The sequence below is a fragment of the Xyrauchen texanus genome, chromosome 30 (assembly GCF_025860055.1).
Source record: "Xyrauchen texanus isolate HMW12.3.18 chromosome 30, RBS_HiC_50CHRs, whole genome shotgun sequence".
NCBI classification, from domain to species: Eukaryota; Metazoa; Chordata; class Actinopteri; order Cypriniformes; family Catostomidae; genus Xyrauchen; species Xyrauchen texanus.
In genome coordinates this window covers 13576699-13601022 of record NC_068305.1, presented here as the reverse complement: position 1 = coordinate 13601022, position 24324 = coordinate 13576699, and the positions used below count along the sequence as shown (strand labels likewise).

Here is a 24324-nt window from a genome sequence, read left to right as displayed (position 1 = left end):
CTTGTGCATGTGAATGCACACATGTACTAAAGCGTTTTTTTTCGGGAACCAAGTGTAATAACGGACCTCTGTCATTATTATCTTTAGAGTACAAAACTTAGTAGAAACAGTGATATAAATGTTAATTTCAAACAACTTGCTAATATTTGTTATGCTAAATCCCATTCGTGTGACATTTAAGTAAATAAAGTTGAATGAACTGATATATTTGTGTATATCTAACTAAGTCTTTCTAGTTGTGCTGAAATAAAAAGATTAGAAGTTAAATTTACTTCAAAAAGCATGATGCAAAAACGCTACATATATATTTCATATTAAACAGGCAATGTGCACCTCAAGATACATACGCTTTAGTTTCTTATTATAGGGCGTATGGGTCAAATGACTTGGTTCAAATGTTCTGTCAAAAACCAACATGGTGCAGGACAAGCTGACTTGTGATAATTAATTATATTATTAGTCTTTCATTTAGAAAATAGAAAACAATAATACTGCTAATAATAATAATTGTGAACATTGTCTTAAGCGGAAGAAAATTAAGTATTTTGTGGTTCAGGCACATTTTGAAATGGGCGTATCCCTTGAGATCAGTTGCCAGATTGATTGAAGAAAAAGGGTAAATCCACAATATTACACAAACATTTATTACACTTAAATGTCATACGTGCAACCTTAAAGCTAAACTCGTCTCAATCACTCACACACACACACACACACACACACACACACACACGATATGTTTTAAAAGTCAGAAACTCATCACTTTTTGCATCAAATAAAACAGAAATATTTACGACTGACTTTTTTGTACAGTTGAAGTCAGAACTTTACATACTCTTAGGTTGAAGTCATTAAAACTCATTTTTAACCACTCCACAGATTTCATAGTAGCAAACTATAGTTTCATCAGACTCCACAAGTCTGATTCATCCCTGGGAGCAATTTCCAAATGCCTGAAGATACCACGTTCATCTGTACAAACAATAGTATGCAAGTATAAACATCATGGGACCATGCAGCCATTATACCTCTCCGGAAGGAGATGCATTCTGTCTCCTAGAGATGAACGTAGTTTGGTACAAAAACTGCATATCAATCCCAGAACAACAGCAAAGGACCTTGTGATGATGCTGGAGAAAACAGGTAGACCAGTATCTATATCCACAGTAAAACGAGTCCTATATCAACATAACCTGAAAAGTTGCTCAGCAAGGAAGAATCCACAGCTCCAAAACCACCATAAAAAAAACAGACTACAGTTTGCAAGTGCAAATGGGGACAAAGATTTTACCTTTTGGAGAAATGTCCTCTTGCCTAATGAAACAAAAATCAAACTGTTCGGCCATAATGACCATAAATATGTTTGGAAGAAAAAGAGTGAGGTTTAGAAGCAGATGAACGCCATCCCAACAGTGAAGCATGTATGTGGCAGCATCATGTTGTGGAGGTGCTTTGCTGCAGGACGGACATGTGCACTTCACAAAATAGATGGTATCATGAGGAAGGACAATTATGTGGACATATTGAAGCAACATCTCAAGACATCAGACAGGAAGTTAAAGCTCAGTCGCAAATGGTCTTCCTAATGGACAATGACCCCCAAACACTCCAAAGATGTGGGAAAATGGCTTGAAGACAACAAAGTCAAGGTATTGGAGTGGCCATCACAAACCCCTGATCTCAATCCGATAGAAGATTTGTGGGCAGAACTGAAAAGACGTGTGTGAGCAAGGAGGCCTACAAACCTGACTCAGTTACACCAGTTCTGTCTGGAGGAATGGGCCAAAATTCCAGAAACTTTTTGTGAGAAGGTTGTGGAAGGCTACCAAAAACATTTGACCCAAATTAAATAATATAAAGGCAATGCTTCCAAATACTAACGAAGTGTATGAAAACTTCTGACCCACTGGGAATGTGATGAAAGAAATCAAAGCTGAACTAAATCATTCTCTCCAATATTATTCTGACATTTCACATCCTTAAAATAAAGTAGTGATCCTAACTGACCCAAGACAGGTAATGTTTTCTACTATTAAATGTCAGTAATTGAGCTTAAATGTATTTGACTAAGGTGCATGTAAACTTCTGACTTCAACCGTACCTTAATAATAATAAACAATACAATTGCTAATAATTTTCCACTCAAGTATGTTTAAGGGTTAAGTAAATCAAAAAAACATTTCAGGGTATATATTAAGTACAGGGTTTGTACACCTTTTCCAAGATCAAATTCAAGCACTTTTCAAGCACTTTCAAGGTCCATTTTACAGCTTTTAACAGCACCTTACACCACCGTTAATTACATACCAATACATAGTCAAAATTAATATTTAGTGTTTTTAATCGCATTAAATGCTATAAACAGCCAAAATTGTGTTTTGTAATAGCAGCAGAAGTATCAGATATTTAAGCAAATCACAAGTTTTATTTTTCAAAATGTAGCAGTGTCTAAGTAGACTTTGCTTACTATCCAACCTGCCTGAATCAATGTAAAAACAATTACCCCAAACAAAAATCACTCAACAAGTTTAATTATTTCATTGCCAAAACATATACATTTATCTACTGGAATAGAGCAGTGTAAATATTGCATGTATGACACTCCATCTGACACGATTTCTGTTCAGCAATCAACGATTGTTGTTATGCACTGGACTAACGTTTGCAGGTTTTAATTTGCGGGTAGTTAACGTTACATTTACTGTGCTGTAACTTTGGCTATGTTCACAAATGAACGTGTAACGGACATGCAATACTAACATTACATCATCACACCAAATACTCTGTCACAAAATGCAAATTCCTAGCTAAGTTAGCAGTTACTAGCGTAAACAAATAGGCACTAATGTGTACAGTAGGCTACTTCAGTTGACTTAATTGAAAAGTTTATGACTTACCTTTCATGTGACTCGAGAGAGCAGACTCGCCCATTGTGAAAAGCTGCACGTCTTTTTGCAGACTTTACACGAGGCAACTTCGTGGGGTTTGTCCCCGTTTAATCCATGATTTGAATTTCGCATCTTCCAGCCAACGTTCATTGAAACGACAACCTCCGGCATGTTGCAGTAGTGGTTTCATCATGGGGGCGGACGGCGGAGTCACACGTCGCGGCAGATCGCAGTGCCAGTCACACATGCGCGCGCACTGCAGTTTTCATTTTAGGCTCTCTAACATTTTATTTCTCCATTTAATAAACAGACTATTCAGTCACATAGGTATTTGTTGTGGGGAAAAAATACAATTTCAAGCATTTTCAAGCATTTTATCCAAAATGTAAGCACTTTTCAAACCTTGAAAACACAACATCAAAATTCAAGCATTTTCAAGGATTTCAAGCACCCGTACGAACCCTGTAAGTAGCACGTTCTGGGCAAGCTGCACACGCTGAGTGAATGAAATGTCCAACATTCCAAACTCTGTTTTCGGTTGAAGAAGTCTATAATCTGTATTCGCATAGTACATTTTCAGTGTGAAAACACCACTCACACTACAAAATCATGTATTGTAGAATAGCATAGAAGTGTGTGATTTCAGATGCAACTATTGCATTTAGTTAGATGCCAATAATTGCCTGCAAATGCACTCACTATGAGACACGGGCATCTGTGGTAACAACACACAATTTTATGATGTAGGCTAATTGAAAAAGACAATATCATAATACAAAACTGATGTAGTAGCTTGAGCTCTGTAGAGGATGCAAATGTTAAGAACATTCTGAAGTCCATCCACATTGCGTGACCTACAAATCTGTGGGTGTACACATACTGAGGCTCTGGCAAAAAACTGAAGTGGCCTAATGAACTGCACACTTCTCTGATGTTAAAGTGTGAAGAACCCAACACAGAGAAGACAATCACACACACAGCAAGCTGTTGAGTGTATTATGTGCAGTGGACTGGACACAGGTGAACAGATTGGAGGATAATCTACCAAGGAGAGAGGGAAATATATAGAGAAAACTTAAGTACATGTGTATAGGCAAAATCATACAACAATAAAAAACAGAAGTACTCAAAGAAGATTGAAGATGAGTGATGCAACTATCAGAAAAAAAGAAAGCAGAAGACAAAGATAGGAAAAATGATAGAGGAACGAAGAAACGAGAGCACAAGGACAGTCCAAGTTTATAATCTCAATATTGCAGACAACAGAGAGGCTCATGTGAGAGACCTGTGACTTAGCCACAGTGCAGAGTCACTGCACTGTTCAGTGTTATACTGCATACCTTGTAGACGTCCAAATGTAAATGTGTTCTGGCGCCCAAACACCTACAGATCATTCAACAAGATTGACATGTTATTGGTAAAAAAAAATAAATAAATAAATAATAAAAAAAAGAGTTTGCCAGCTCTGTCTGCATGTAGAGCAGTTATAAGTGACATTCAGCTCCATTATGAGCACCTATAGCAAGCATGATGCTGTCTTTACTGTACAGTCTCGTCTAGCCAGACTGTGGACTGTTGGCACAAAGTCGGGTCCATATGGCAGCTTATTCTGGCAAAGAACTGCCTTACTGGACTGACAAACGTGACCAAGAGATTGTTTTGTACATGATGCAGGGCAGCAAGTTTATGACAAAAATCATAATTGTCAATTATTGCCCTTGATATTGTAATCGCGCTTATTAATGACGATTAACAGATAAAAACTACTGTAACGTCACTAAGCAGGAACCGCGCTTCCGGGTTCTTCAAAACAGCAGGTGGTTATGGGCTGCAGATTATTTTAAGCATCACATACTTTATAATAATAATAATAATAATCTTTAGTAACATTAACAAACATTATTAAAGGCATATCTATGAATTACAGTGAAGGAATTTATGTAGCTTCTTTCTGAACTATTGACAAACCCGGTTTTAACGTCAGTCAATGTGCCTGAGTGCCATGTAACAGGTTGGGGTATACACTTCCTCTCACATTTAACACACATTCAAAGTCTGAAAAATTTCAAATAATGTTTATTTTTTAAATCATCAGACATGTAATGCGTGTCTTCACTGCTTAAATTATTGGTCCACATACAGTAAATAAAATATTTGACATTCAATAGTCAAATTGAACAGCGTGAACTGCCTTAATGCATTTAAAATCCCGGAATTTGGGATGGGGCCCGGGTAACTCAGTGAGTAAAAACGCTGGCTACCACCCCTGGAGTCTTGAGTTTGAATCCAGGATGTGCTGAATAACTCCAGCCAGGTCTCCTATGCAACCAAATTGGCCCGGTTGCTAGGGAGGGTGGAGTCACACAGGTAACCTCCTCGTGGTTACTATAATGTGGTTCTCGCTCTCGAGGGGGCTCGTGGGGTGTTGTGCGTGGATGCCGCGGATAATAGCGTGAAGTCTCCACATGCGCTATGTCTTCGTGGTAACGTGCTCAACAAGCCACGTGATAAGATGCAGATTGACGGTCTCAGATGCGGAGGCAACTGCAAATTTATGATGTATTAGGCAAATTGCAAAACAGCCAATATCCTAATACAAAACTGCTGTACTAGCCTGAGCTCTGTAGAGAAGATGCAAATGTTATGAAGAACAGTCCATCCACATTGCGTGACTGAGGCTCTGGCAAAAAAACTGAAGTGGCCTAATGAACTGCACACTTCTCTGCTGGTAAAGTGTGAAGAACCCAACACAGAGAAGACAATCACACACACACACAGCAAGCTAGTTGCTAGGGAGGGTAGTCACACAAGTAACCTCTTCGTGGTCACTATAATGTGGTTCTCGCTCTCGAAGGGGCTCGTGGGGAGTTGCCGCGGAGAAAAGCGTGAATTCTCCACATGCGCAATGTCTTTTTTGTAACGTGCTCAACAAGCCACGTGATAAGATGCAGATTGACATCTCAGATGCAGAGGCAACAGAGATCCGTCCTCCACCACCCGCATTAAGGAGAGTCACTACACCACCACGAGGAATTAGAGCACATTGGGAATTGGGCATTCCAAACTGGGGAGAAAATAAAAATAGTTAAAAAAAATCCTGTATTGTGATCCTGACCGCATAAGATGATCGTTAGATCATATATGGCCTCAAATCTGTCACAGCGGTTGCATTTCTGAAAGATCAGCCTGTTTGTGATTTATCTGCATTGACACGATACAATGACAATGGTCTGTGAAATTTGAAGTTCAAGACTTTTTCTATGTCCAAAACTATCGGACTTCAAAAGTCAGCTAGGTGCATTGATTTATTCAGTAATAAAGCATGCAATGTACAGATCATGCAACTTCGTAATTACTGAAACGTGCCATTTTTCAAAATGAATGAATTACTTAAATTATAACAAAAAGATTACGGTCATTTTATAAGGTTAGAATAGAAAAAAGATTACCACTGTAAAAGGTAAAAAATGCACCTGGAAATCAAATATTTCCCTAAAATGGATAAGTTTATTCATGACCCAGGTTGCATCTGACCTACAGTGAGGAAAATAAGTATTTGAACACCCTGCTATTTTGCAAGTTCTCCCACTTGGAAATCATGGAGGGGTCTGAAATTGTCATCGTAGGTGCATGTCCACTGTGAGAGACATAATCTAAAAAAAAAATCCAGAAATCACAATGTATGATTTTTACTATTTATTTGTATGATACAGCTGCAAATAAGTATTTGAACACCTGTCTATCAGCTAGAATTCTGACCCTCAAAGACCTGTTAGTCTGCCTTTAAAATGTCCACCTCCACTCCATTTATTATCCTAAATTAGATGCACCTGTTTGAGGTCGTTAGCTGCATAAAGACACCTGTCCACCCCATATAATCAGTAAGAATCCAACTACTAACATGGCCAAGACCAAAGAGCTGTCCAAAGACACTAGAGACAAAATTGCACACCTCCACAAGGCTGGAAAGGGCTACGGGGAAATTGCCAAGCAGCTTGGTGAAAAAAGGTCCACTGTTGGAGAAATCATTAGAAAATGGAAGAAGCTAAACATGACTGTCAATCTCCCTCGGACTGGGGCTCCATGCAAGATCTCACCTCGTGGGGTCTCAATGATCCTAAGAAAGGTGAGAAATCAGCCCAGAACTACACGGGAGGAGCTGGTCAATGACCTGAAAAGAGCTGGGACCACCGTTTCCAAGGTTACTGTTGGTAATACACTAAGACGTCATGGTTTGAAATCATGCATGGCACGGAAGGTTCCCCTGCTTAAACCAGCACATGTCAAGGCCCGTCTTAAGTTTGCCAATGACCATTTGGATGATCCAGAGGAGTCATGGGAGAAAGTCATGTGGTCAGATGAGACCAAAATAGAAATTTTTGGTCATAATTCCACTAACCGTGTTTGGAGGAAGAAGAATGATGAGTACCATCCCAAGAACACCATCCCTACTGTGAAGCATGGGGGTGGTAGCATCATGCTTTGGGGGTGTTTTTCTGCACATGGGACAGGGCGACTGCACTGTATTAAGGAGAGGATGACCGGGGCCATGTATTGCGAGATTTTGGGGAACAACCTCCTTCCCTCAGTTAGAGCATTGAAGATGGGTCGAGGCTGGGTCTTCCAACATGACAATGACCCGAAGCAGACAGCCAGGATAACCAAGGAGTGGCTCTGTAAGAAGCATATCAAGGTTCTGGCGTGGCCTAGCCAGTCTCCAGACCTAAACCCAGTAGAGAATCTTTGGAGGGAGCTCAAACTCCGTGTTTCTCAGCGACAGTCCAGAAACCTGACTGATCTAGAGAAGATCTGTGTGGAGGAGTGGGCCAAAATCCCTCCTGCAGTGTGTGCAAACCTGGTGAAAAACTACAGGAAACGTTTGACCTCTGTAATTGCAAACAAAGGCTACTGTACCAAATATTAACATTGATTTTCTCAGGTGTTCAAATACTTATTTGCAGCTGTATCATACAAATAAATAGTTAAAAAATCATATATTGTGATTTCTGGATTTTTTTTTTTAGATTATGTCTCTCACAGTGGACATGCACCTACGATGACAATTTCAGACCCCTCCATGATTTCGAAGTGGGAGAACTTGCAAAATGGCAGGGTGTTCAAATACTTATTTTCCTCACTGTATACAGGCAATGAGAAAAGTCTGTCCCTTGATTATAACGGTTGGGGTTGTTTTAGTTGTCATGTTGCTGTTTTGTGGCTTGTTTACCTATGATAAATAAAACGGTGCGACATTTAACAAATTGAAACCAATTCAAAATTGCTCACCTTTATTCTATAGCTTCTTTTCGAGTGTCATGTGATGTTTCTTTAGCACTGATTTTTGTGTGCCATTGCAAACCGAGATTAAATATACTTTAAAGCAAGTATCTGGATGTGAGAATATTCAAAACTTGCGCATAAAGATTGGTTGTCATTACTGATAGGACTGTACTGTAGACTCACTGCGTCTCTGATTGGCCATTGCCATTTCATTGCTCAACACACATCTGGAGTTGGTTAGAAACTCAACTGCTGCAAAAACACATTCTAAATAGAAACCATTAACGCAACAAGAGTAGACTTAAATTGAATGCTGTAATCATCAGTTTTCAAGATTGCATAATCGTTACAGTTGTAATCGTAAATCGCGATTCGTTTTTCGATTAATTGTGCAGCCCTAACATGAAGTTTTGGAAGTAAAATTGGACAGAGATTACAATTGTGCTCAAGGCAGTTAGCTATTTGCAAACACACTTCTCGGTTGCCTATCCAGGGCCTAAAAATTGCCCGGGATTTTGAGTATTGCGCAAGATTTGAATAATTTCCGTAAATTACACAGGAAATTGCCAAACCTTTTATCCACGCACACAATAAGAAAACTTCTCTTCAGAAATTCCATAAAGACTTACCAGATAAACTTGCCATTTTTGTGCGCTATATGCATCAGTCACATATAGAAGGGAGCTGTCTTGCTGGGAAAGTCTCACGAGAGTCACATTTGCTGTTTTTATGGTTATGGTTTGGGTTAGGGTTTCTGCGAGATTCCAAATAAACAAACAACTGAATGTCGCATGACTCTTGTGAGACTTTCCCCTGCCTGCCAGTTCCCTTCTAGACACGACCGCTTCAAACTGTTTGTGATCGATCCGTGTGCAGTCTGTGGACATGCCATTTGAGACCAACCATAGCATTATGTACACTACAGAAGACCTACTTATATTGAACACATCTGCAAATAAGCTTATAACACTCAGCTGCAGTCTGTCTTTATCTGTATCAAATACTAGATAAAAAGTGTGCTTGTTTTCATGTAGGACAGGCAAGAGAGAGACAAAGTTTATGAGTCTCCATGTATGCAGGTGTACAAAATAAATGCTAGAACAACCCTCCTGTGTCATGCACTCCCATTCCTCTGAAGTGCACGCCAAAACACATACCCCACACAGCTGTGAGCAAGTGTGCGGTGAGCGAGGGGAAGCTAGCTTTCTCAGGCTTGCTCAACTGTGACATGGTTTGTGTTCAAGTGTAAAATCATGTGATCTCTTCTGAAAACATCATGTTTCAGAGTTCCTGAAAGAGAAACTTCCACGTTGATGTTGTTGTTTACCGTGACTGTCAACAACTCAGACACAGTCTCCGCAATAGAGGTCAACCGATATATCAGATTTACAGATTAATCGAGGCCGATAGTTGCATTAGTTTTTATTTCATTTCTCCTTGACCGGCGCTGGAGGTTTCTACAGTCTGAACTGCTTGGTCAGAGATTACTTTTTTCTAAGCCTTTTTCTCTCTCCCTTCTTGTACATCATTCATATATTTGATATGAAAATAAAATAACAAATATTGTCAGTAGTGATGAAGCATAAAGTCACTTTTTGGCTTTGTTGTTCAGCAGTAACATAAAACATTGCCTTACAAACACATTTGACCTGTAATATCTTTATTAATTTCAGATGTCAAAGGCTTTGAAGGAGGTACCAGTGTGGGAGAAATGTATTAAAAGTATTGCCATGTAAAGAAATACCTACTAAAGTTCAGCAATATTTTACACAGAGCTGAAAGTTGTTATTCATATTATAAATTGTAATAACTAACAGTCGATTAATCGGCTATCGGCCCGCTTCCCGACTTCAGTTATCGGTATCGGCAAAACCGACTATCGGTTGACCTCTACGCTGCAGTAAACAAGTCAGTTTTGGTAGCCTTGACCTATATTACCGAATTCAGCTACGCACAAAAAAAGAGAAAAGACAATGAGAATAACTTAGTCTAGAAGAGACAAGATGAGAAAAGAATGAGAAAGACAAGAGGAGAAGAGACTAGAAGAAATGTGTAGAGTAAGAATGAGAAAAGAAAGAAAGGTAATATTATACAAGAAGAGACTACAAAGAAACTACAAGAAAAGATTACAAAGATGAGACAAGAGAATACGTCAAGAAGACAACAGAATAAGAGGAAGAGAAGAGAATGAGAAGAAAAAATGCAAAGAGAATGAGATGAGAAGACAATAGACAAAGGACAAAAGAATGAGAATAGAATGTGATAAAAGAAAGAGACAAGTTGAGAAGAGGAGACAAGAGAGAAAAGTATGACACGAGAAGATGAGACAAGATGAGAGGAAAAGAGACTAGAATTGACGAGACGAGAAAACAATAAGAGAATTAGATGAGAAGAGAATGAGATGATAAGAATATAAATATAAATGAGCATCCTGATACAGACAGCAGAAATCTCTTTGTCCATCACCCACCCAATTATTATATATTTTTTTTAAAATATAGGTCAGCATAACCCCGTTCCACAAACACACAACGCTGTTGGCATCCAACAAGGTGTCAGACAACATCTACACACAAACACCCTCTCCAGCTGACAGCCTCCAACATCACAAGCATTTCAGAGTCTTCTCACTCTCAAACACACCACGAAACATCAATTGTATGAAACCCTTCTTGACGATATCAAACATAACCAAACAAGGACCAGGAGTACGGGCTCTTCATCTCTTCCTCTCTCACACATGCACACTGACCATACAAGGTGACCAAAAACTAGATGAAAGTTGTAGATAAATTGCACCCACACATGCCATTTTAAGAGCTCTCTCTCACAGTGTGTGCCTCAGCCGGGTGCAGTTTCAATCTCTCCCCCTTCGATTGCGACACTTTGCGCAACTCATAGACGAGGCACTGACCACACAGAGAAATGCTAGTTTCAGGGTTTGTAGTTATTTACATGACCTGCTTCCTTATTATTTTACCTTTAATAAAGCTATAACTCGTGAAATATAACTGCATTAAAGATGCCTTTATAAAGGAAGGGTGTTTCCTTTAAAGATGCTCGATACGCAAGTTTTGGATCAGCCTCGCTTATTCCTCAACGAGAGTGGTTCTGTATTTACTTATTTTGTATAATTCCCTCATTCTTTGCAATCTACAACACCTGAAGCTGTTTGGAAAGTTTGGAGTGCATCTGGACTGCAGTGCTGCTCTCGTGAGTCATCATTAGAGTTTCACATGATCTCGTGTTATGTTAAATGAGATCAAACGACTATTCAACACAAAAATTATGGACAATTTTTAATTGGCAGCATTGTCGATAACGTTGACTAATCGTTTCAGCCCTAGCCATTTGTAGGTTGATTAGGGTTAGAGTTGTATTAAATATATTTGCATTATATTTAATACATTATTATGGTATCTTAATACCGTTTAAAGAATTATTATATTTATAAATTCCTTTTTATTTTGTTGGATGGTTGTATTAATAGTTTATTTTTTACTTGTTGCTACTTGAACTTCAATGAAGGGAACACGCGCTCTCTCGTACAAGTGGTGGTGGTGTAGTGGTCTAAAGCACATAACTGGTAAACTGGTAATCAGAAGGTGGCTGGTTCGATCCCCACAGCCACCACCATTGTGTCCTTGAGCAAGGCACTTAACTCCAGGTTGCTCCGGGGGGATTTTCCCTGTAATAACGGCTCTGTAAGTAGCTTTGGATAAAAGCGTCTGCCAAATGCATAAATGTAGATACAGGTGCTACTATTGTTAATGCCATTTGGTGATTAGGGCTGGGACGACGTGTCGACGTAATCGATGACGTCGACGCAAAAAATACGTTGACGCAAAATATGCGCGTCGATTCGTCAGACCAAAACAAAGATGGCGGCGCCGGAGAGTAGAAGCAAAACGAGTGGCTCCTCAGACTACCAGAAGTGCAAGGCGGCACGCACTCGTTCATCTAAAGTGTGGGAATTCTTTAATTTAAAAGGAAAAAATTATGTGATATGTCGTCTTTGCAAAATGGAGATGGCTTTCCATTCTAGCACCACGGCAATGCACCAGCACTAGGGCTGGGATGACGTTGACGCAAAAAATACGTCGACGCAAAATATGCACGTCGAATTGTCAGACCCAAAACAAAGATGGCGACGCCGGCGCCAACACGAGTGGCTCCTCAGACTATCAGAAGTGCAAGGCGGCATAAGTGTGGGAACTATTTAATTTTAAAGGAAAATATTCCGTGATATGTCATCTTTGCAAAATGGAGATGGCCTTCCATTCTAGCGCCACCCGGGAGCAGCCGCAGATGACAGAGCGCCGTAATTTTTTTTTCAACTCCCCACTTTGCACTCGATGTTGGAGTAGGCTATAATACGTTGTCGACACGTAACATTTTCGCTTATAGCTATTAATAATGCGCTTATAGCTATTAATAATGCGCTTATAGCTATGAATGTCGTGAAAAATACATTGAGGACACTGACAACGCGCTGACAGACAGGACCAAGCAGGTAACATTATAGTCTCAACTTTCAAATTTGGTCATTCAAAGAAAATTAAACCATAAATAGGCCTACTATTTTGTGGCTCTTTAATGTGTCGTGACAGATTGCCTCAGTTAAAGCTGCTCGTGATCCGATCATCTTTTCCTTGTTAATTTATAGCATCAAATAGGCTAAACATGAATGTAGCCTACATCAGAAGGACTGTTGTTTTAACCGCGGAAAGATGTCAGTACAGTAGCCTACAATCCATTATTCAAATTCAAATCCACCGACGTTAATCTTCTCTCTCCTGACTACTTTGTCGGACAAAAATGGCGTATTATGATTGATTGATCAGATCGCCAGTCAATCAAACTCCCGGCAAATGTTTTTTTTTTTTATTTTATACACCCCACCCCGATGAAACAGGTATTACCGGTGTTGTCACAAGTCGATTAATCGAATCGAAATCGAATCGGACTGAAAAAATGAATCGTTAGATTAATCGATGCATCGAAAAAATAATCGCTAGATTAATCGTTTAAAAAATAATCGTTTATCCCAGCCCTACTGGTGATATTTAATAAAGACGTTTGAATTACACATTTTGTAACTCGTGTTATTACTGAGACGCCTATGCCTGACAGAGACCAAGAACCTGCCTTCATGAATGATAATAAGGACCGTTTCACATCTTGTGCCGTTTTACCTTTGTCTTGTCACATGTGAAATGCCACATAACAGTACTGAAAAAAAATATTCGCCATACCTCTCCCACTGCATCGTTCTTAACTGCGGAATCAAGTTTGTTATCTTACAAGTTACAACACTATTCCGCCACACTCAGAGTCCATAATGCCATGACATTGCTGCTGAAGTCTTAAAGGAGCCGCACTTCTTTTGCGACATGACCGATCGACCAAACTACCAATCAAGTCATAGGATGTGAATATCGGATGGTACTGATGGATGATCAATCGGAGCATCCCTATTGTTTACATGACGTTTCAGACTGCCGCTTTCTGCAAAAACCTTGGAATAAAAAACATGTTCTTAAGTGCATGTAAACGTGGTCTGACTGCCGTAGAACAGCATATTACAAAACCACACTGGATAATGAGTCTCACACTTTCAGTCCAGAAACTTTCATACGAAATCGGTCAAATCAAACTGATGTTCTGAATTTGGAGAAAGCTTATTTGTAGACCAAAACAAGCCTCACATTTGTAAAACTGAAGTTCATAAGGTTAAAACCAAGAAAACATTGAGGTCCTTTTTTACTCAAATCTAAAAGACCTCTTTTGTCTGTACTTAAGTATGTAATTGTATTTAAGTATTTACATTTGATACTGTGGTACTGCCTTTAATTTTTGCTCATTTTAAATCATTGTATATCAAGCATCTTTTTTTTTCTTTTTATGTAATACTGAAAAGTACATAATACATATAATTATAAACAATAATTTTTTTTGACAATCATCATTAAAAAACAAGGGGGACAAAAAAATGAGATTCAGGGGGTAAAACTTGCTTAAGTGCCCTGAAAAAGTCACAATGCAAAAGAAACATTTTACCCAGTACGAATGGGGAAAAAAGAAAAGGAAAAAAAAGTTTACTTTCATTAACTCTTTCCCCGCCAGCATTTTTAAAAAAAAGTTGCCAGCCACCGCCAGGGTTTTTGACGATTTTCGCTAAATTTTAATGGCCCGCAGAATATTTTCTTCCATGAATATATGAAGATGCTATATATCAAAATAAAGATCTGGGCCTCTGCTTTTAGGCAAAAAAAAGACGATTTTATTTTATCTTCATTTGTTCTTTTTTTATTGCGACTTGAACAGAGGTAGGTTTTGTCAAAAAACAACATTTCAGACAAAAAGCTGAGAAAAAGGCATGTTTATGTCTGATATTTTGAGCTTCTCATACTCCACTTCTTCATGTTTGAGATGATCGCAATCTGTTTCTTTGATCAAAGAGTTGCGTACAATTTCAAAACATGCGCAGGGGTCTTCCTTACCGTATAACACGGAAAATTCTGTGTTTGGCGGGGAAGCGTTTTTTCATAAAACACGGAAAATTCCGTGTTTGGCGGGGAAAGAGTTAAAGGTGCAGTATGTAGGATTCAGAAATCCTTGCTATTAATGACACTTGTGGCCGTTAAGTGAACTGCAGCTAGTTGCTCGCGCTCGCACTGGTGTGCACACTCCATAGACCAAAACAATGACAATGTACAAAAGTGACTGAACCTGATCCATCGGAATCATGCTGACAGATGAGGTAGCATAATTAAAATTACACCGTTATGATTGTTTAACAACAAACTTTGAGACTAAACTAAAACTACATATCAGCTAACATAGCATACTGATATACGCATACAGCTACATACTACTGAACTATACCAGACAGTTTACTGTTGCACTGCAATGTAGCACTATTGTATGTTTTGTATGTCATATGTTGTACTACGATCAAGAAACCAGCGTATTTGCTTAAATTAATCCTGTAAATTATTTGAAAGTTACAAAGTAAGGTAGCTTGCAATTCGTCCGCGTCAAGTTACCTAAAATTTCACAGATCAATCCTTATGGCACTATATTTCACATGCGTTACAGTTATACAAGCTTACCTGTCCAATAAGAAGAACGCCAATTCAGGGTCTGTTTGATCCCCAAAACCAAACGAAGCGCCCTCCAGGAATCAAATGACCTGCCGATGTTCACTCTAGTTTTCACTCAACCAATCACGTTCATGCTTAGCCAGACAGGATTCAATAGATAAATGTTGTTGTTGTTTTTTTATTGTTTTTTTTGGCTTAATCTGAGTTTGTGTAGGAGTCGGTGTTGTGCTGGGAGCCGGACGTTTGCTGGATTCGATCTCTAAGATAACGTTATCTAGTGCTGCAGTTTGTTTGTCGCTGTTGAATAGCTCTCGGGAGCACACATAAACATCACATCCTTTGGATTTTCCCAGCAAAACCGACACGCTCCCTTCACATGAAAATCAGTCTACAAGCTTTAATAGGCAATCTAGGATGTCCGGGAAGGGCTCATTTTTTAAGTTGCATTACAAGCAGTTTACACATTGACAAACAAAATTGTGAATATTACATGAAAATTCTTACATACTGCACCTTTAAGATTTCATCTTTCGCAGAAGGTTTTGGTGCAAAATGAATGTGAATATTTTATAGACTAATTTCATGTTATTTAGGCTAGTTGCATTGTACTTTAGGTGAACGATTTAAAAAAATATATATTTATGAACACTTTGACAATCATTATACAAAGGAGCTCTTAGATTGGTGTGAAAGTGTTTTGTCATTCTAGCCATCAGTTGAGACAAGAGGCCTACATGATGCTGTGGCAGATAGACAAGACACTTTTGATAGTGCACATCACCTCTCACTTCCTCTGCGAGCCAACAGCATGACTGGCACTCAAATTACCCTAGAAACTACTTACAGACTGTCAAACAAGTACAAGAGTGAAAGCCTGCATGTTTAACAGAGTTGTTACAAAAAAGAGATTTTATAAAACAAGCAGTCATTAGCTGCCGAACAACTTTTACTTCCATTTTAAAGATGAAGCCATGGATCAGTTCAGAACGGAATAGCCCATGTACTGCATACAGGGCAGTATATTTCTGCCAATCAAGTATACCTTTGATCGGAATCAGCTCCGATACTGAAGCTTTTAGACTGATCGGGTATCGGTCTGATGAGCCCGATCCAAATCTGATACTGTGTGTTACTCATGTTTAGTACTGTCAAGCTCAAAAAATTTGGCCAAAAATTTTACAAACTTTTGGCAGAAAAATTGAATGAGTCAAGAAAAATATGTTTATTCTGGTTGATATTGTTTCAGGTCATGTCGGCAACCTAGACATGAAAAGTCAAGTCAAGTGCATGATATTGTGGGATATAGAAGTGTGCTCAACAGTATACTGAATTTTCGCAAAAGTAGTATCTCATGCATTTAGAAAATGTGTAGAGTATGCATACATAATATATACTGCAGAAATATTACAAGCAGTATGCTGTTCAAAACATGCCCAATGTTTCCTTTGAAAAGTTTGTAAAAAGCACCAACCTGAAAACTTCTCTAATCTCAGCAAAGAGAACACAACGTTAGCCTGACTGTAACATAACTAAAAGGTTCGGACAATCGGAGTGAGCAACAGTCTTAATTACACAGTTTAAATGTAGCACACAAATGCCAATTTGAATGACAGACAAAAATGGAAACAGAACCAGTTTGTGTACAACTTTTTAATCATCACAGTTATGTGAAAAATATCGTCCCATGATCAATTCTTAAGTTGGTCAATTCTTTAGATACAGAGAGTCTAGGACTTGACGGAACTTGGAAACAGCTGCCGCTACATATTCCGAGAGACACCCAGATCATTAGCCTAATTAAAGAGTTCCCTGCTAAACCTCACAGGCCTACATGTCCGAGAGCACACACAAAAATAGCCAGACAGGCGCATGGAAGAATTTAAACACTAATGCATGGCCCAACAACAGATGCCAGGAAAAAGGCTTCAAATGACCCTGTAGCTTAAAATACACAGCATTATATGGAGTCAGAACATGACACACGAAAAGGCACGCAATTTACGCACATTACAGAATCACAGATTAAATGTAAGATAGAGATGTTCTTAACGACTCATTTCAATGACGTTTAAATGGGAAATTTTAACTTAACAAGTCTAAAAAGAAACCAACCTCCAGAAAACATTGTAAAAATTATCATCAGTTTAATGGGGGGGGTATTTACCAACTAGTAATTCCAGTGTTGACTAGCAGCATCAGAACAGTTTAGTCGACTAGTCTCGCACATCCCTAATGTAAACATAAGGCCTCATTCAAGGGAGCATGCCCGTCCTGCAGGGCTCATTTTGTATTTCAGAAACCCCCTTGTCATCCATGTAGGGAAACAAACCAGAACAGCCCCTATGATCCTCAAACACATGTGCACAAACAGAGAAAAGGGGGGTCCCATTTCACAAATGTAATCTGTGTGTGAATAATCAAATTTCTTTGTCGATCAGAGGGCACAAGGTCAGATGGGTCTCGCATCCACACCTACGACACTTTAAAGGGGTCATGACATAAGGAATCAAATTTTCATTTTTTGACATATAAGAAGAGTTCATTGTACTATAAAAACATATTGTACATTTCAGAACGGAAAACATCCTCCTTAATAGCAAAAGAGCATTTAATTAAACCAGGCTCGAGAAATGGCTAATTTGGAATTTGTGGAACTAGTGAGGCCTTCTGGCCCATTTTTCACCCATCTGTGCTATATTTTATTGTTGATCTTTTGTAAAAATCCACAATGTGGACGTCTTCGATAATTTTGACGCGTTTTCCGCAACTTTTAAAAATGACTCTCATTATGCTGCTGCCACTTACTGGGAGAAACACATTCTGTGTAAACAAACACGGAAGATGCGAGATGTCGCTCTTGCATCATCAAGCATCCAGCGTCTCTGCTTTGGCCTGTTGAAGCAAACAAAATCACCATGTATTGTACACGGTATACACGGTGAACGTTTGAGTATTCACAACATTTCAGTGGATTGTACATGTTTTCGGCTCATATCAGCGAGGATTACTTGTGAACCAGTCACAATATGATTCAAGCTTTGCAAGGGAACTTTAATGAAAGAGATGTCAGATAAACACTACAAGAACAATGAGTAACCAGTTTCACTTACAAATGTTCACTCAAAAACAGTCATGACTGTTTGGTAGTTGCTGTGCTTGAGTGAACATTTTGAGACATTCAGATTAAATGTGTTGGGTGTACGTTATGCGTTAACCCTACAATGCAGTTTTATAAATTATCATGTGAAGCTTGTTCATTTTCTTCAGATTGCGTTTTAAATACAGCTGTTTTTGAGGGGCTGCACGAAGTTAGCCAATCAAAACCGAGGGCATTTACATTGAAGTCTTAAAGGGCCAGATAGCTTAAAACCAAGTGTTTCAGAGAGCGGACCAGAGACCGGGTGGACAATTATTATATATTATTTAGGGCTGCCCCCTGATAGTTGACCAAACATTATGCCGAGTTTACACTACATGATTTTAAGCCCGATTTTCGATCTGCAACAGTTTTGTGGAGATCGGCGACAAAAGCACGAAATCACAGGCAAATCGGAGCTCACACCCATGAATGACGATCGCAATGCATGAATGATCAAAGATGCGATCTGACAGATTCATTGCAGACGCAATGTCAGTGAGATATCTAGAATGTTAAATATCTGGACCCATCTGGGATTCCAAATCGTGCAATGTGAAATATGTTTTGACTGAATGCAATGGCAGCATTGACCTACAGCCAATGAGAGAGCAAGAAACGGGGCACGGGAATTTTCAGAGGGAGGAGTCCTGATGTACCTGCAACAGAACATCAACTAACATGGCTGCGGTATCAAGAAAGTCTCATTGGACCGAACAAATGGAGGAAAAATTAGTGGAACATTGGCAGGAGCATCAGTGCCTATTTGAGGTTTCATCTCCACTGTAGCACAACCGGGTAAAGAAAGAGAAGAAGAGTAATTTGGAGTCCAGGCAGAGTCGTCGGGGATTCGTCAATAGTGAAACGTTTTGTAATGTGTTCACCCCTGTCGCCGATTCGTCATGTAATTTGAAAAGGCTATGACTTCCATGACAAGAGAGACAGTTGTGTAATAAGAATGGTACCATGATCCGACCTCTTTGAAAGTCGTGTAGTGTGTAGGAGGCATTACTCTCCGTGACAATGAGCCAATAGCTAAAGGTCACGTACTTTCATCCCTTGTCAGCGCAGTAGAAGCTAATGTGTATAAACATGTATTCACCGAACTGTTTTGTTCAGGATTCACAGTTTGGTACCTTCTTCAACTGAACAATTCCAGTCATTGCATTTATAAATAGTAATATTTAAAAGTCTGGTTTTCCACCGTTGAATGTTTCCCCTGAACTTGTATAGCAGAATACAGTGTCACACCGCTGCCGCTGTTTATCTCTTGACTCGGCAGGTGTAAATGCTTCTTGTTTTACAACCTGCCAATAATTGACTGGGAGAATTTAAATATTCAGCATTTCACTGATAGTAAACTGTACTACTGGTGTTTATTTAACCATTTATTTTATTTATATTTTATTCTTTATTTTCTCAGGGTTCATTTCTAGAATTTGTTAACAATATATAATAGTAATGTAAAATATTCTTTGATAAAAAGTATTTAAGAAAGCAGCCTTCTGAGTACCTTTGCATAAGTCATATCGGTGCAAAATTGGTTTACAATCCACATAGAAAAGGTCTGTTTTCATTATGTGGACCTACAGAGCTGAAATATTCTTCTAAAAATCTTAATTTGTGTTCTGCAGAAGAAAAGTCATACTCATCTGGGATGGCATGAGGGGGTGTAAATGATCAGAAAGGTTACCACACTTTCGCATAAGTAAATGTGGCAAGTAACTATGGTATTATTGTAATAAAGGAGTTATCTTTGGTAAATTGTGTTAGAAATGTGTTTGTTCCTTAGCAAGAGAGTGAAATTAACCATCCTTTTGGAGTGAGTGAGTGAGAGTGTGACACACCCCGATTCAGGGTGGGGTGCACGTGAAACCCCCTCCTGACAAACAACAGTTATCCTGCAGTGATGCACCTCCATCAACCGTAACTGAGAATAAACTTAATCCTGCAGATTACAAACACACACGTACGTACGTACACAAACCGGTCGCAACAATTCTGGTAACCTATTATCAGCAGAAAAGAGCACTGATCATGCAAAAGTCCTCCAACTACACCACCTGTGCTAAACACACACATGCAAGTCGATTCCCTCCGACACACTCCGCCGGTCAGAGCGGCTCTGGTCGCTGTTAATTTGTTCATTTATGCGTGCTGCTCTAGCCTGTTAGCTAACATGCCGCTCATAACAGCAGATCTGCGCATCCCAAACACCGTTAAAACTCACCGGTTCACGACCAGCGCTGAGCTCCTGCGTAGTGATGCGGTGAGTGTTACTCCGTTCTGCACGCGACGGTCCAGTAAACCGATATAAAATAAAACAAACCAAAACAATAACAGCAGCCGCGCGCCTTAAATGGACTATTCCAGCAGAAGCGATGAGTGTGTCTGTTGAACCGAGAGAGGGCGGGGCTACGGGCACAGTCTGCTGCTATTGCTGCAGTGTTATTGGAGGAGAGCTGAGAGTAGGCGGGGCAAGGGACTCAATCAGCTGCTGCAGCAGTGTCATTGGAGGTGTGGACAGCCTGGGCATCGTGACCTCTTCACAGTAGGATCATGCAGGTCAGGTATTTGGTGTTATGGACCTGTTTCTACTTATAATAAACGAAAGCATCTAAAAAAAATTGAATTTATAAATTTTGATTGAGATAAAACTATGGAATAAATATGGCATAATAAAGACATGACCAGAGTAGACAGCACTGATCTATAATATAGAGTATAATATCTAATACAGCTATAACATGTTCAGATATTAGGATTATATATCTAACACTATGATGTGCCATTGAAGGCAGTAATGTTTCTTAATGTTCTAAAGTCTATTGAAGGGAATGTTCTCCGAATGGTGGCCAAATCTTTGAAGCACCAAAAAGCACATAAAGGCAGCATAAAAGTAATCCATATGGCTCTAGTTGTTAAAGTTAATGTCTTCAGAAGCGATATGATAGGTGTGGGTGAGAAACAGATTGATATTTAAGTCCTTTTTTACTTTAAATCTCCACTTTCACGTTCACATTCTTCATTTTATATTTTTGGTGATTTGCATCATTTGTGCTTATCAGCACCTACTGGGCAAGGAGGAGAATTTATATATAAAAAAAAAAAGGACTTGTATTTTTATCTGTTTCTCTACCACACCTATCATATCTCTTCTAAAGACAGATTAAACAACAGGAGTTTTATGGAATAAGTTTATGCTTCCTTTATGTTCTTTTTGGAGCTTCAAAATTGTGATCACCAATCTCTTGCATTGTATGAAACTACCAAGCTTCTAAAAATCTTTGTGTTCTGCAGAAGACAGAAAGTCGTACACATCTGGGATGACATGAAGGTGAGTAAATGATGAGAGAATTTAAATTTTGGGCTGAACTATTCCTTTGAAGTCATGAAGACCCGCCATTCTTAACTAGTGTTTAGCACTTGTAGGACCCATAGTTCTTTTCTGAAAGGGTCACAGACAGCATGGAAAAACAATGCTAAATGCAACTAATAAAATACAAACAACCTAATTACTATGCATGGTAAGGATATCAAAATAAGTAGGTTTATCAAGATTAAAAGGGATGAGAAAACACCTCTGAAGGTTGTGCATAGGCAGATGGCAACATGGACAGATAATGTGACGCCTTTGAAAACCATGAACAGAACTATGCAGAGTAAAAGAAAATACAATTATGCTACTGTGTTGGGTCGGCAAGAAGCAGAATTAGTACTCAATCACTAACATAGACAACCTGTTGCAAGAAACCCCCTCATGTCCTGTCTACATGTTCTTATTTAAGTTTGATTATGCTTCCCTCTAGTGGCCATTATTGTGTACTGCACGTGGTTAATCACATTCTAATAGATCTTATTCACGCTAGCGGCTTCTTTGATTTTAATGGGAATGACAACGAGGCTGTGAGGGGTAAACAGTATCTTCAGTGGGCTGTACTGCCGTTTAAAGTGTTTCTAGGTCATTACGCGGACAAAACATTGATACAATATCTGTCCAGGTACATTCACCATACAAAGACCTCCAGACAACATGAGTTGTGGAAAATCAGATGTGATCTAGGAGCATTTTACAGCTTCATACCGTCCATGCCATTGAAGAGATGGCTAGTCTATCCCTCGCCGCCTCGTTGTCATTCCCATTAAAAAACAAAATGGCGCTATCTTGAAAAAGGTCTATTCAGACCAAACGAGTATTGTAGAGTTATATGATTAATCTCCAGTAATAACTCTCACACTCTAGTTAATCTGTTACTCCCCAGAAGATAGTGGAAACAATATCCATAGTATTTAAGCTTATGTCAATTGCCCCCTTATTGAAAATCACCTTTTGTGTGCATACACACCAACATTTTGGAATAATGTACAGATTTAGCACTTATGGATAGAAACTTGAACTTATACACCACAGTGGCATTCAACTGATCACAATGTATCAATCAGGACATTAATAACGTGAAAAATTACTTAAACTATTTCAAAGAGTTCTCATCAAAAAATCCTCCACGTGCTGCAATGACACCTTTGCAGATCCTTGACATTCCAGCTGTCAGATTGTCCAGATACACAGGTTACATTTCACCCCACACTTCCTGTTGCACTTGTCATAGATGTGACTGTCTTGTCGGGCACTTCTCACACACCTTACAGTCTAGCTGATCCCACAAAAGCTCAATGGGGTTAAGATCCATAACACTCTTTTCCAAATATCTGTTGACCAATGTCTGTGTTTCTTCCCCACTCTAAACATTTATTTTTGTTTTTCTGTTTCAAAAGTGTCTTTTTCTTTGCAATTCTTCCCATAAGGCCTGAACCCCTGAATCTTCTCTTTACTGTTGTTCATGAAACTGGTGTTGAGCGGGTAGAATTCAATGAAGCTGTCAGCTGAGGACATGTGAGGCGTCTATTTCTCAAACTAGAGGCTCTGATGTACTTATCCTCTTGTTTAGTAGTACATCTTTGTATGAAATCTTCAAGCATTGTATAGCCTTCATTCCTCAAAACAATGATTGACTGACGAGTTTCTAGAGAAAGTTGTTTCTTTTGTGGCATTTTTGACCTTATCCTTGAGACACGCCGGTTTATTGCATATTGTGGCAACTCAAAAAAAAACACAAAAACAATGTTATGCTTCATTAAATGAACCAAATAGCTTTCAGCTGTGTTTGATATAATGGCAAGTGATTGTGCTATTACAAAATTAGCAATTTATCATGATTACTCAAGGATAAGGTGTTGGAGTGATGGCTGCTGGAAATGGGGCCTGTCTAGATATGATCAAAAATTACTTTTTTCAAATAGTTAGGGTTAGGGTTAATAATAATAAGGAAACAGACGGGGAGAAAGAAAACAAAGATAAAGTGAACAATGATTTGTTTTTTTTTTAACACTTAAGGTACTTCATAAAACTGCATTTGTGGATATAGAATAATAAATATAAATATTAAATATAAATAATTTTTTAAATGACAAAATGAAACAAAATCTACGTAGATCCGTCTTGCTCTGTCTCAAAACTCCATACCTATCATCATAAAATGCGAGGTACATAACAGACGCAGTAACGGACCCTGGCATAGGCGATATAGGTAGACACCTAGGGTGGCAACACTCTCTGGGGCGGCACGGTATTATATTATACATGTATATACAGTACACATACACATACACACACAAATATATATATATATATTTGGGGGGGGGGGGTCGGATCTTGGGCACCAAGTAAGCCAGAACCGCCACTGGACAGGTGTGCCAAATATTGCATTTACAAAAAAAAGAATAGCATTAAAACATTATATGCTGTATTTTAAAATACTGACCTAAAAACTTAAATAGAACCTCTTTCAAAATTACACAAATTTAAGCCTTAACAAAACTCCTTAAGGAAATATTCTGGGTTCAATACAAGTTC

General features: G+C 38.9%; 1 protein-coding gene across 2 annotated transcripts in view; it reads right to left on the bottom strand.

Annotated features, from left to right (window-relative positions):
• The window catches only part of LOC127623723 (ras-specific guanine nucleotide-releasing factor RalGPS2-like), a 161535-nt gene extending 140752 nt beyond the window's left edge, over positions 1–20783 (bottom strand). For both annotated transcript variants that reach the window (XM_052098197.1, XM_052098199.1), the window contains exon 1: positions 20641–20783. The gene's annotated coding sequence lies outside the window, so the exon portion shown is untranslated. The remainder of the gene's footprint in view (positions 1–20640) is intronic.
• Positions 20784–24324: the final 3541 nt, after the last annotated feature.